The 12,194-nt window shown below is 45.2% G+C and overlaps 1 protein-coding gene and 4 non-coding genes across 5 annotated transcripts in view; all 5 read right to left on the reverse strand.

Annotated features, from left to right (window-relative positions):
* LOC141326062 (uncharacterized) overlaps nucleotides 1–12,194 on the reverse strand; it is a 629,392-nt gene that overhangs the window by 153,002 nt on the left and 464,196 nt on the right. The gene's annotated exons all lie outside the window — the stretch shown is intronic.
* trnat-cgu (transfer RNA threonine (anticodon CGU)) lies at nucleotides 145–218 on the reverse strand. The gene has a single exon. It is a non-coding gene; the product is annotated as a tRNA-Thr (tRNA).
* trnar-ucu (transfer RNA arginine (anticodon UCU)) lies at nucleotides 374–463 on the reverse strand. The gene is given in 2 exon segments: nucleotides 374–409; nucleotides 427–463. It is a non-coding gene; the product is annotated as a tRNA-Arg (tRNA).
* trnat-agu (transfer RNA threonine (anticodon AGU)) lies at nucleotides 1,604–1,677 on the reverse strand. Its single transcript has one exon. It is a non-coding gene; the product is annotated as a tRNA-Thr (tRNA).
* trnat-cgu (transfer RNA threonine (anticodon CGU)) lies at nucleotides 2,563–2,636 on the reverse strand. The gene has a single exon. It is a non-coding gene; the product is annotated as a tRNA-Thr (tRNA).

Raw genomic sequence — 12,194 nt, forward strand, 5'->3', positions numbered from 1 at the left:
GGGGTTGGCTGACCGGGCGCTGGACAGCTTTAAGGCGTTTGCCGACAACTGAGTCGGGGCGGTTTGCAAAATTAACCACTAGCTATCCCTGTTTGCAGGTCGCTTTCGGAAAAGCTTGCGCTTGCTGGACTGGAACGCTGCCCAAGGCACCGCTGGGATTTGAACCCAGGATCTCCTGTTTACGAGACAGGCACTTTAACCAACTAAGCCACGGCGCCAAACCGCATGCAAGGCTGTCGGGAGGGTGACTCCAAGGGTCAAAACATCCAGAGGCTGGCCAGGTGCTGGTACGCTTAAAAGATAATATCTACAAATTTCTACTGCCTGAGGGCAACACTGCACAGTATGAGAGTTACCAGAAAGCCAAAAGCCACGATTCTGGTGGGACTCGAACCCACAACCTTTGAATGGCCTCATCAGGCAATCTAGAAGTCCAATGCGCTATCCATTGCGCCACAGAGCCCGTCGGTATGCCAGGCTGGGCCACTGAGGCCTTTTCTGACAGATTTGTGCCAGTCCAGCTCGGCTGAGTGGCACGCTGTGTGGGCAGAAAGACAGGTCCTCAGGTCTTTGCACAATTGAGGCACGGTTCAAAAACATAGAGTGTCATCGGGATCTCCCATCCAACAGCGAGGCCAGAGACAGACACTGGTGGAAAGGCACCGCTGGGAAGTAAACCCAGGATCGCCTGTTTACAAGACAGGCGTTTTGACCAGCTAAGCCATGGCGCCTCCTTAGTGGGACCCGTTAGCCTGGGATGCTATCTTTCAAAAGCAGGTGAGAGGGTAGTGTTGCAAGAGAAACCGCCCGCTGTCCTCGAGCTCCTCTGTGTCCCCATTCGCCGTCCGTTTTTTGGTAAAGCACGACATCGGCTGTATTGTGGCGCGCAACCAAAGGCATCGCTGGGATTCGAACGCAGGAACTCCTGTTTACTAGACTAGCCGGGCAGCACGTTCGCCCTCCGGAAAGGCGACTCAGGTGATCCAGGCTTCCAGAGAAGAGGCCAGCTGTTGGCTGACCGGGCGCTGGACAGCTTTAAGGCATTTGCCGACAACTGAGTCGGGGCGGTTTTCAAAATTAACCACTCGCTGCCCTGGCTATCCCTGTTTGCGAGTCGCTTTCGGAAAACCTTGCGCTTGCTGGACTGGAACGCCGCCCAAGGCACCGCTAGGATTTGAACCCAGGATCTCCTGTTTACGAGACAGGCACTTTAACCAACTAAGACACGGCACGAAAACGCATGCAAGGCTGTCGGGAGGGTGACTCAGAGGGTCAAAAGATTCAGAGGCAGGCCAGGTGCTGGTACGCTTAAAGGAGAATGTTGACGAATTTCTACTGCCTGAGGGCAACACTGCACAGTATGAGAGTTACCAGAAAGCCAATACTCTGGTGGGACTTGAACACACAACCTTTGAATGGCCTCATCTGGCAGTCTAGAAGCCCAATGCGCTATCCATTGCGCTACAGAGCCATACAGTGAACAAGCAGAGCCGCACAACAGAGTCTCTGCACAATTGCAGTGTCCAGTGTCGTTTGAAAGGCAGAGGCACTGTAAGGGCCTCAGGTCCAAGGGAGGGCAAAAAGATCCAAGCTGCCATTTGCAAGGCACCACTGGGATTCGAACCCAGGATCTCCTGTTTACTAGACAGGCGCTTTAACCAACTAAGCCACGGCGCCAACCCGCATGTTAATCGTGGGGATGGCGGCTTAGACGATGCATGAATCAACACTTCGAACGTCCTGCTGCCTCCACTTGATGCAAGACAGTGATTGTCATACCTCACTGAATTGGTTCTTGGGCTGAGTCGGGGCTGTTTGCAAAGTTACCCACTCGCTATCCCTGTTTGCAGGTCGCTTTCGGAAAAGCTTCGGTATGCCAGGCTGGGCCACTGAGGCCTTTTCTGACAGATTTGTGCCCGTCCAGCTCGGCTGAGTGGCACGCTGTGTGGGCAGAAAGACAGGTCCTCAGGTCTTTGCACAATTGAGGCACGGTTCAAAAACATAGAGTGTCATCGGGATCTCCCATCCAACAGTGAGGCCAGAGACAGACACTGGTGGAAAGGCACCGCTGGGAAGCAAACCCAGGATCGCCTGTTTACAAGACGGGCGTTTTGACCAGCTAAGCCATGGCGCCTCCTCGGTGGGACCCGTTAGCCTGGGATGCTATCTTTCAAAAGCAGGTGAGAGGGTCGTGTTGCAAGAGAAACCGCCCGCTGTCCTCGAGCTCCTCTGTGTCCCCATTCGCCGTCCGTTTTTTGGTAAAGCACGACGTCGGCTGTATTGTGGCGCGCAACCAAAGGCATCGCTGGGATTCGAACGCAGGAACTCCTGTTTACTAGACTAGCCGGGCAGCACGTTCGCCCTCCGGAAGGGCGACTCAGGTGATCCAGGCTTTCAGAGAAGAGGCCAGCTGTTGGCTGACCGGGCTCTGGACAGCTTTAAGGCATTTGCCGACAACTGAGTCGGGGCGGTTTTCAAAATTAACCACTCGCTGCCCTCGCTATCCCTGTTTGCGAGTCGCTTTCGGAAAACCTTGCGCTTGCTGGACTGGAATGCCGCCCAAGGCACCGCTGGGATTTGAACCCAGGATCTCCTGTTTACGAGACAGGCACTTTAACCAACTAAGACACAGTGCGAAACCGCATGCAAGGCTGTCGGGAGGGTGACTCAGAGGGTCAAAACATTCAGAGGCAGGCCAGGTGCTGGTACGCTTAAAAGAGAATGTTGACAAATTTCTACTGCCTGAGGGTAAAAAGAAATGATTTCCAAATGAAACTACTTGAATAATTCACTCTTCATTGAAACACTATATTTGTCTATTAATTAGACTAAATAAATTACAATATATGGTAAATTCAACCTTTAAACTGCATTCCAGTGAAAACCCCAGTCATACCTTACAGTAGCCTATCATTAAGAACATTAAGAGATCGAAATAAAGGGGAAAATAACGAATATAAACGAATAATACAAATATTACGTAAAAAATAGGATCCGTTAATGGACAAGAATGTGGGATGCATAAAATATTTTTTGTAGGGCTATTTTATTTGATGTACTTTGTAATATTTATTCATGATAAACTTTTGAATGCTGTCTACATTGGGCACAGACAGCATCGCCTATTGGTAATATAATAATTAAATATTGTATTAATTTCTAGAATAATTGATACAATCATTTGTTAACTCAAAATAAAATAGTAATAAACCTATCAAATCCTGGGTTACTATGGTCACGCAGGTTTGTTTATGTAGTAAACTCGTGGCATAAGGATGTCATTCCCACGAGTTAATATGACGTTTCCACGAGTTAATATCTCGTGGCCACAACATAAGGATGTCGTTACCTCGACAAAATGATCTCGTGGCCACAACATAATATGACATTCCCACGAGTTAATATGACGTTCCCACGAATTAATATCTCGTGGCCACGACATAATATCACGTTCCCACGAGTTTATATGTCGTGGCCACGACAAACATAAGTGAACCGAAGGTGTCCCCTGGCGGGCACCGTACAGTATAAATGTTTTGATGTCTGTTGCTTTTTGCCATTAAACTGGAGATAAATTTCATTTGTTTAAATCCTAGACCTGATGCAGCGGAAAGAGGAGAGTCAAGAACTGAATAAAAAGGAAGGTGAAAATCTGTATAAAAATTTTGATGCCATAGCTGGAGAAAAATGTTGGTTGTTCATCAACTAAAAATACTTCCACACCAACTAGAAGCCTCTCCTGTGATCAGTGTGGAAAGTGTTTCACTAGATATGGAAACCTTGAATGCCATATGAGAATTCACACTGGAGAGAAGCCTTTCACATGCCAACAGTGTGGAAAGGGTTTCACTAGATATGCAAACCTTGAATACCATATGAGAATTCACAGTGGAAAGAAGCCTTTTGCATGCCAACAATGTGGAAAGAGTTTCACTGGAAAAGCAAGCCTTAACAGAAACATGCGAATGCACTCCGGAGAGATGTTCACCTGCCAACAGTGTGGGAAAAGTTTCTTAGATAGGGGAAACCTTAGCAACCACATGAGCGTTCACACTACATAGAGACCTTTCACCTGCTCTCAGTGTGGCAAAAGTTTTGTTCAAAGACGAATACTTCAAGCACATATGAGAGTTCACAATGAAGAGAAGCCTCACGTATGTCTGCACTGTGGAAAGAGTTTTAAACAAAAAGTAACATGTACCACCCATTTGAGAATTCACACTGGAGAAAACCCATTCGTATGTGATCAGTGTGGAAAGGGCTTCAGACGTAAAGAACATCTAATGCTGCACATGAGAGTTCACACTATCCACAAACCAGACGGACCTCATATGTCAGTTGCAATTCCGATGGTAGCTTTCTGTTTTCTATTACAGAAGTAATATATTGTAGAAATCAATGTGTTCTGGTCATTATCCATTCCATTATCTATGATGACACTTTACTGTGAGTTTACAGTAAAAGAACCTGTTATTTCCAGTTTGATTAGAAATACCAATTCTGAGTGGTAGCATAAACATGCTATTTTGGTGTTGTTCCCCAGCCCCTTTCCAGAATAAAGTTATGCCTTTACAGCTTTACATTTTGGATACTCTGCCAAAATAAATCATATATTTGATTTTGATTATCATGAGTCCATTTTTCATAAAATGTCTGTTCAATATCCTGCCAGTTCTCATAAGAACTGGACAAAGTTTTAAGGAGGCGTAGCAAAAAACAGTACTTTACTTTTCAAAATAGCCACTACTGTAATGGGTGGAGTCTTAATGTAAGCTATTGAATGTGATCAGCATGAGCATCAGCATTTAATTCTTCTAGAACAAAAGGTTCAAAATATTTAACCATATGAAAAGTGAATTTTTGAACTGGTGCTGGCCCCATAGGGTTGCTTAGCCCTGGATTATTTTACTGATAGAGCCACCTTCTGTAGATCTATATGTAACGGGGGAATTTTAGCCCGTTGTGTAGGGGAAATGAATTGGCTGCCCTGGCAGTTTAGACAACGAAGGATCTTAGTCCCCGTTCTCAAAACTTTTTAGTCTCTTTACACACTAATGTGTGTATGTGGTTTTGTTTACCTTATTGTGTTGGGACACTACTGATTGACAAGGGTAGGCTTCAGGTATAGAAATGTTACACGGGGCTGCCTGAAGTAACTTGCATATGAGCATGCGGTCTGATTGACTCCTCCCTCCCCAGATCTAATAAAGTAAATAAGACGCCCCTACTCCCTGACAGCTTTCAACAAAACAAACTGTAGATGTGAAGTGCAAAAGAAAACAGAATTTATTCTTTTAAATTCTTATTCTTAAGATGTATTAGTTCCTTTGTTTGAGTAGTCAATTACATTAAAGAAAAATAAAAAAAATAATAATAATTTACTGTCTTTGTGTTGTCTTTTAAATTTACACAATCACCTTAAACACAAAAGGTGAAAACTTTACTTGAAATATGACAAATCCCTTAAGAAACTCCAAAACAGTAAATGCTTTCAATTTATCAATTTGTAAACTCACCAATTCTCAGTTTCAAATGACCACCCTCAAACGGTCACATTTGAAAATAACAAACAAAAACAACCATTCACAAACAAATTTCAATTCAAGATGAGCCCTTATGTGAAGTGTTCCTTCAATGGTTTACTCACTGCTCACATCACATTCTGTAGTCCACTTGAATTAGCACAGTTCACTGTGTCAGTTCAGTCCTCCGAAAAATGGGAAATTTAGAAAAAAAACTGTTCGAAGAACAATGAATTGGAGTGCGTTGTCTTGACGTGGGGTGCGTTGAAATTAACTGAAGACAGTAGCTGAAGTGGTTAACTTCAAAGATCCACTCTATTCTGTACTAATGACCCACCGATGAAACGTCTATTTAAAAGTAATAGAATTCAACGGGAGATGAATCAAACTAAGATGTCACTTGGATGGCAGGGCTATAAAATTATCTGCAAACTGGAATCTTCTAAAACATTACTTCTTTGCATCCATTACGTTATTCAGCGGTCGCAGTATCACATGCTCTGACACGTGCGGAAACTCAAATGCACGTGAATAGTCTTGTTGACACGTTATTCTCGGCGCTGCTTTTTAATCAAAGACGAAAAATACAAAATACAGCAAAAATGTGCTGCATATCTCTCAGATGACGACAACAAAACTCGATCTGCACCTGAAGCGCACTCACAGCTTTCGTGGCCTTCACTATATGTATACTGCGTTATTATAACAGCTAACACATACCACAAAACGAAACTGGAGAAACTCCCTTCCGCCACGAAACGCGGGTCACTGTCCACACTTTTCCTTAGTGCTTTTGTCGTTAAGCCTCGATAATCTTCCGCTGAAGCAACTTTATCGAACGAGCTCTCGAAACGACAACACTCACTTCTGTGTGCAACACACTCATACAATGCGCTCTTCTTCGTCTCTCTCTGCTGCACTTTCAGCACGCGAAAACGGGATCACTCGTCAAAATAAAAGTCTCTCACAAATAATCACTTATTTAAACGAATATACATATATTTATATATATCCGTTACATTCCCCCCTGCTAAACCCTGCCACTCCATTGACATCTCCAGCAGGCTCATCTCTGAAACACAAAACAACATATTAGAAAAACATCACATTATACACGTATATTCTCGTATGTCATTACTTGAATTTACAGAAACCTCTGAACTCCTATTTGACAACATAATCACTTCTGTACTTCACAGGTAAGATACCCTTGTTTTGCCTCTGAGAACGTCTGAGTTCAGGAATACTTTCTCTTTCAGCTTCTGAAACATCAGCATCACTTGAGTCATCTTGTACCCTCAATTCTGATTCTGCTATTACACTCTGAGTTTCGTTATTGTCACCCTGTTCTACTTCCTCTGATTCCCCTTGACCTACCCTTGTTTGTGCATGGTAAGTGGGATGTTGTGAAGTTGCAGGAAAGCAGACAATGTCTGACGTGTCTGTGTCTGTTTCTGATTTGTCTCTCATACTGTGCTGGCATGTACGAGGTATTGCGGGTGATGGCAATGAACAGTGCCTAAGCTGATCTCGGTGTACTACCTTTGTAGGACCTCCCTTTTCAGGTTTAATGGTAAACACAGGTATGTCAGCGTGGTTTTGCTTTAACACTATGTATGGTGCGTTTTCCCATTTATCTTGAATTTTGTTTCTACCACGGTGTTTGTGATTACGCATTAGCACTCGATCTCCAGGCCTCACAAGAGCTCCAAATGACTTGCGGTCATAAATCCTCTTTCTCTTTCTGGAAGCCTCTTGAGATGCTGCATTTGCAATCTCCACCGCCGTCTTTAATCTTGCATGATGATTTTTCACCCAGTCGTCCAGATTATCCACCTCATCCTCTTCTAAATCCTTCTCCCCTACAATGTCCATTGGTAAGCGTGCGTCCCATCCGAACATTAAATAGAATGGAGAATAACCAGTAGATGAATGAACATGACTGTTGTAAGCCATTACCAGTTCTGGCAGGTGAGTTTTCCAATCTCTCTTCTTCTCTGGCGGTAAGGTTCTCAGCAAGTCGTGCATGGTACGGTTGAATCTCTCACATTGAGAGTTACCCTGTGGATGGTATGGGCTTGTACGACTTTTTCCTATACCATAGATCTTGCAAAGCTCTTTGATCACATTAGCTTCAAAACACCTGCCCTGGTCAGAATGCAGGCGAGCTGGGCAGCCATAATAAACAAACCAGTGCTTGAGTAGGGCTTTTGCTGTCGTGTTTGCTGTCTGGTTTCTGGTAGGAACAGCAACTGTGAATCGGGTAAACATATCGGTGAGAACAAGCACATTTTCATATCCTCCAGAAGACTGCTCAAGCTGCGTATAATCCATTGCTAGGACTTCTAGTGGAGCTGAAATGTTACTGCATGTCATAGGGGCTCGAAGTCTGGGAAAAACATCTTTGGCCAGTGTACATCTCTTGCACTGCCTTATCCAGCATGGAACATCCTTTGACATGGTAGGCCAGTAATAACTTCGTCTCATTCGAGTCAATGTACTTCTCTCTCCGAAATGACCTCCGTGTTCATGTTGTCCCTCGTACACTTCACGTTGTAGAGATTCTGGTACGACCATCTGCCAGATCTCCTCTCCATCCCTAGGGTCTAGGATGCGTCTGAACAGCACTCTCTGACGCAGCTTAAGACGGTCAAATTCTTTGGCAAGTTTCTTCTGTTTTGGTTCCATACAACTGTGGTCCATTCTACTTGGTCTCTTGCTCTCGGATACTGCTGTATAAATGGGACCAATCACAGGATCGTTTTTCTGCTGCTTTCCTATCTCGCTCCAGCTATACCCATTTATTTCTCCCCTTATTGACGCTTGCACTGCTGCTTTACCCTCAGGTTCTCCTTCATCAATCCTCTTGCCTGGCCACAAACTTGCTCTTACCTCGTCAGCTCCTAGCCAGATGAAATCCTTTTCATCGTCGTCCTTCTCCGGTTCCTCTCTGGAGGGAATCCTCGACAGGGCGTCAGCATTCGTGTTGTGTCGGCCAGGTCTATAGCATACTTCAAAGTTGTACTCTGCCAGCTGCGCTACCCAGCGCTGCTCAACCGCTCCGAGATTGGCTGAGTAGAGATACTGTAGTGGATTATGGTCAGTAATCACAGTGAATTTTGAATACATAAGGTATTCTCTAAACTTTTCTGTGATCGCCCACTTTAATGCAAGCAGCTCCAACTTGAATGCACTATAGTTTTTGTCATTTTTCTCTGAACCTCTTAATCCTCGGCTTGCATATGCCACAACACGCTCAATCCCTTTCTGCTTCTGGCTGAGGACAGCTCCTAATCCATGATGACTTGCATCTGTGGTCAGTGTGAAGGACTCACTGAAGTCGGGATATGCCAGAATTGGTGGTGACATTAAACACTCTTTCAACTCATCCAATGCAGTCTGACATTCTTGACTCCAGGTGAATGTTACTGGGGTCTTACTTCTCTTTCCGCCACTTATCAGCGCATGCAGCGGTTTGGCAATTTGAGCGAACCTTGGGACAAATCTGCGGTAATAGCTCATAAAACCAAGCACCTGCCTGACTTCTCTCACATTTCTAGGAACTGGCCACCTTTCCAGTGCTCTAACTTTCTCATCATCCACTTTAATGCCTTCTGCGGAGATCTGGTGCCCTAGAAACTTTACTTCAGGCCTTAGAAGAAAGCACTTGCTTGGCTTTAACTTCAGACCATGTTGTTTTAGACGGTTAAAGACAAGTTCTAACCTCTCGCAGTGACTTTCAAAATCTCTGGAGAAGATAATGACATCATCCAAATAGACCAGAAGAACGTCAAAGGCCAAGTCGCCAAGCACCACACCCATAAGGCGCTGAAAGGTGGCCGGAGCGTTGCACAACCCGAACGGCATCCTGGTCCACTCAAACAGCCCAAATGGAGTGGTTACAGCTGTCTTCTCCCGATCCTTCTCACTCACAGCCACCTGGAAATACCCAGCAGTCAAATCCAGCGTAGAGAACAATTTAGCATTACCCAATGCGTCCAAAGACTCGTCCACCCTTGGAAGCGGATATGCATCCTTATACGTCACTTGGTTCAGCTTTCGATAATCGCAGCAGAAACGCACACTGCCATCTTTCTTCATAACAATGACTGCAGGTGATGCCCAGGGGCTACTGCTCTCTCTGAGGATTCCCTGAGAAACCAGGTTCTGAACATGCCTTTTGACCTCTTGGAATATCTGCGGTGGTACTCTACGATGACGCTGCTTTATCGGTGGTGCTTCACCAGTAGGAATATCATGCACCACAGCCGTGGTGTAACCATAATCTTGGTCATCTCTGGAGAAGACATCTCTGTGCTTTGATAACAACTTAGTGAGACTTTCACATTGTGCTGGTGTGAGACCTTCATAGTTCACTTCAACAGGAACTGGTGGCTGCATGAGTGAGTTCTTGTCAGCCTGAAGCTTGTTTTGCTTCAATTCCTTGACATGAAGTACACCGTCATCTTCCTCAAATTCAAGAACATCCTTTGTAACCACCTCCTTTGGTCTATAAACAGAAGCTACTCTAGAACGGGGTGCAATTCTAATGGCTTTCTCGCTTAAATTCACCATACGCACAGGGACCTTTCCACAGTTTGCTTTAGCAAGAACGTGAGCCACTAAGAGTCCTTTCGGCAAACTTGTTCCAGCTGCAGGTTCCACTAGCACATTACTCTTCACCCCAGATGACACTCCACAGCGGCCCTCCAGTACCTTCTCACAGCGGGGAGGAATAGTAACAGCTTGTCTTCCAGCAATTTTAACATGCCCAATTCTTCCGTCTGGCCCCAGACGTCCTGCTTCCTTCTCAACTCTAGCAAGTATTCTCCGGACTTGTGCTTCATCTCGCTGACTATACTTGTCCACCTTTTCCATTCCCTCTGCTGGGATGAATAGAGACTGAACTTCACTAAGTATATTCATACCGATGATCCCAGACACTCCTTTCATTTCCTTGACATCAGGACTTGAGTCAGTCAGAACGAATATACACTTATTAGGAAGCACCTTTCCCAGACATTCTACATCAGCCTGTAAGCAACCCAGGACAGGAATGTCTAGTCCATTTGCTGCTGTCAATTTAACCCAGCATGCAGAGGACAACTTTAGGTTTTGCTCCTCAAAATGCTGTCTGAAATGTGACTCAGAGATGGTGGACACCTCTGACCCTGTATCTAAGAGGCACTTGGTTTTGACACCTGCTATCCTCACCTCAACAGCAAGGCAATCCCCAAAAGCACTATCCTTCAGTTTTTCAGTAGTCTCATCAGCCATCCATTCTGCTGTGTGACATCTAATTAAAGAGGGCCCCGGGCTTTTCTGTACTGCCCCTCCTGAATCTTTCTCTGTAACATCAGCTGATTCCACTGTACACTGTGGTGGAGCTGGTCCCCTCCTCACCTTGCCACCTTGTGGACAATGGCGACTGGTGTGTCCGGGTTCGCCACACGAATAACAAATATAACGCCCTTCACTGTCTTTTAACGGTTGTTTCTTTAGATGACTTTGCTGTGGCCTATTCCTCTCTTTCGCATGAACGACTTGATATAATTCCTCTTGACGAGCAGCTATTTTCTGGATCTCCTCATGCAATTTCTCAAGTGACAGAGTGGAGGGAGTATCCTGTGCTGCAGCCGCATTCACTACCCCTCTGGCACGGGTACTGGACCTTACATTACTAGGAGGCTGTGCTTCCTCCTCTCCTGACCAGGTAATTGCTGATTGCATCAATTGCACAAAACTCAAATCTGGCTCAGCCTTAATTCTGCGCTTCATCTCTCGACGCAAGAAATCATCTTTCAGGCCTAACACCAACTGCTCTTTCAGAACCTCTTCAGCATCTGCCACTCTGGTTGGCTCTCGTCGTTGAACACGATTTAGTTTTTCCCGAAGGTCATATGCATAGGAGCGTATTGTTTCTCCTGTATTCTGAGCACGATCGTAGAATTCTTTTAGCCTCGTACCAATGGGCACTTTATCTCCATAAGTGTCAAGGAGAACAGTGAAGATGTTGTCAACAGACTCCTCTTTTCCGTCCATCATAAACTTAACTGTGGCTTTGGCTTCATCTTTTAGGTGCTGTTTCACCAGCTCAACCCGGTCTTCAGTAGGCACCCTCATGACCTGAAATGCAGACTTCATTGACGCCACCCATTCTTCAATACTCAGCTCTCCAGGTTTTGACACACAACCAGTGAAATCAGGGAGCTTACGGTCTCGAGGGATATAAATGGCAGCGGGAGTCGTTTGTGCAGAGGCCTGACTCTCTATTACCACTTTAGCTAGGGACAGGGCTTCTCTCTGCTCTGTCCTGGCTTGTTCAAGTGCCCCTGCCTGCTCAGCAAATCTCCTCTGCATCTCAACCATTTCTCTCCTTAACTCCTCTAGCTCAGCCATCTTCTTATTGGACAAAAAAACACTACTTGTGGGCCTGGAGACGTGTGACTATTTAAATCTGCCTAACTCGATCCTGTTCGTGACGCCACTTTTGTAACGGGGGAATTTTAGCCCGTTGTGTAGGGGAAATGAATTGGCTGCCCTGGCAGTTTAGACAACGAAGGATCTTAGTCCCCGTTCTCAAAACTTTTTAGTCTCTTTACACACTAATGTGTGTATGTGGTTTTGTTTACCTTATTGTGTTGGGACACTACTGATTGACAAGGGTAGGCT

Source organism: Garra rufa, chromosome 2, assembly GCF_049309525.1.
Source record: "Garra rufa chromosome 2, GarRuf1.0, whole genome shotgun sequence".
In the NCBI taxonomy this organism is placed as follows: domain Eukaryota; kingdom Metazoa; phylum Chordata; class Actinopteri; order Cypriniformes; family Cyprinidae; genus Garra; species Garra rufa.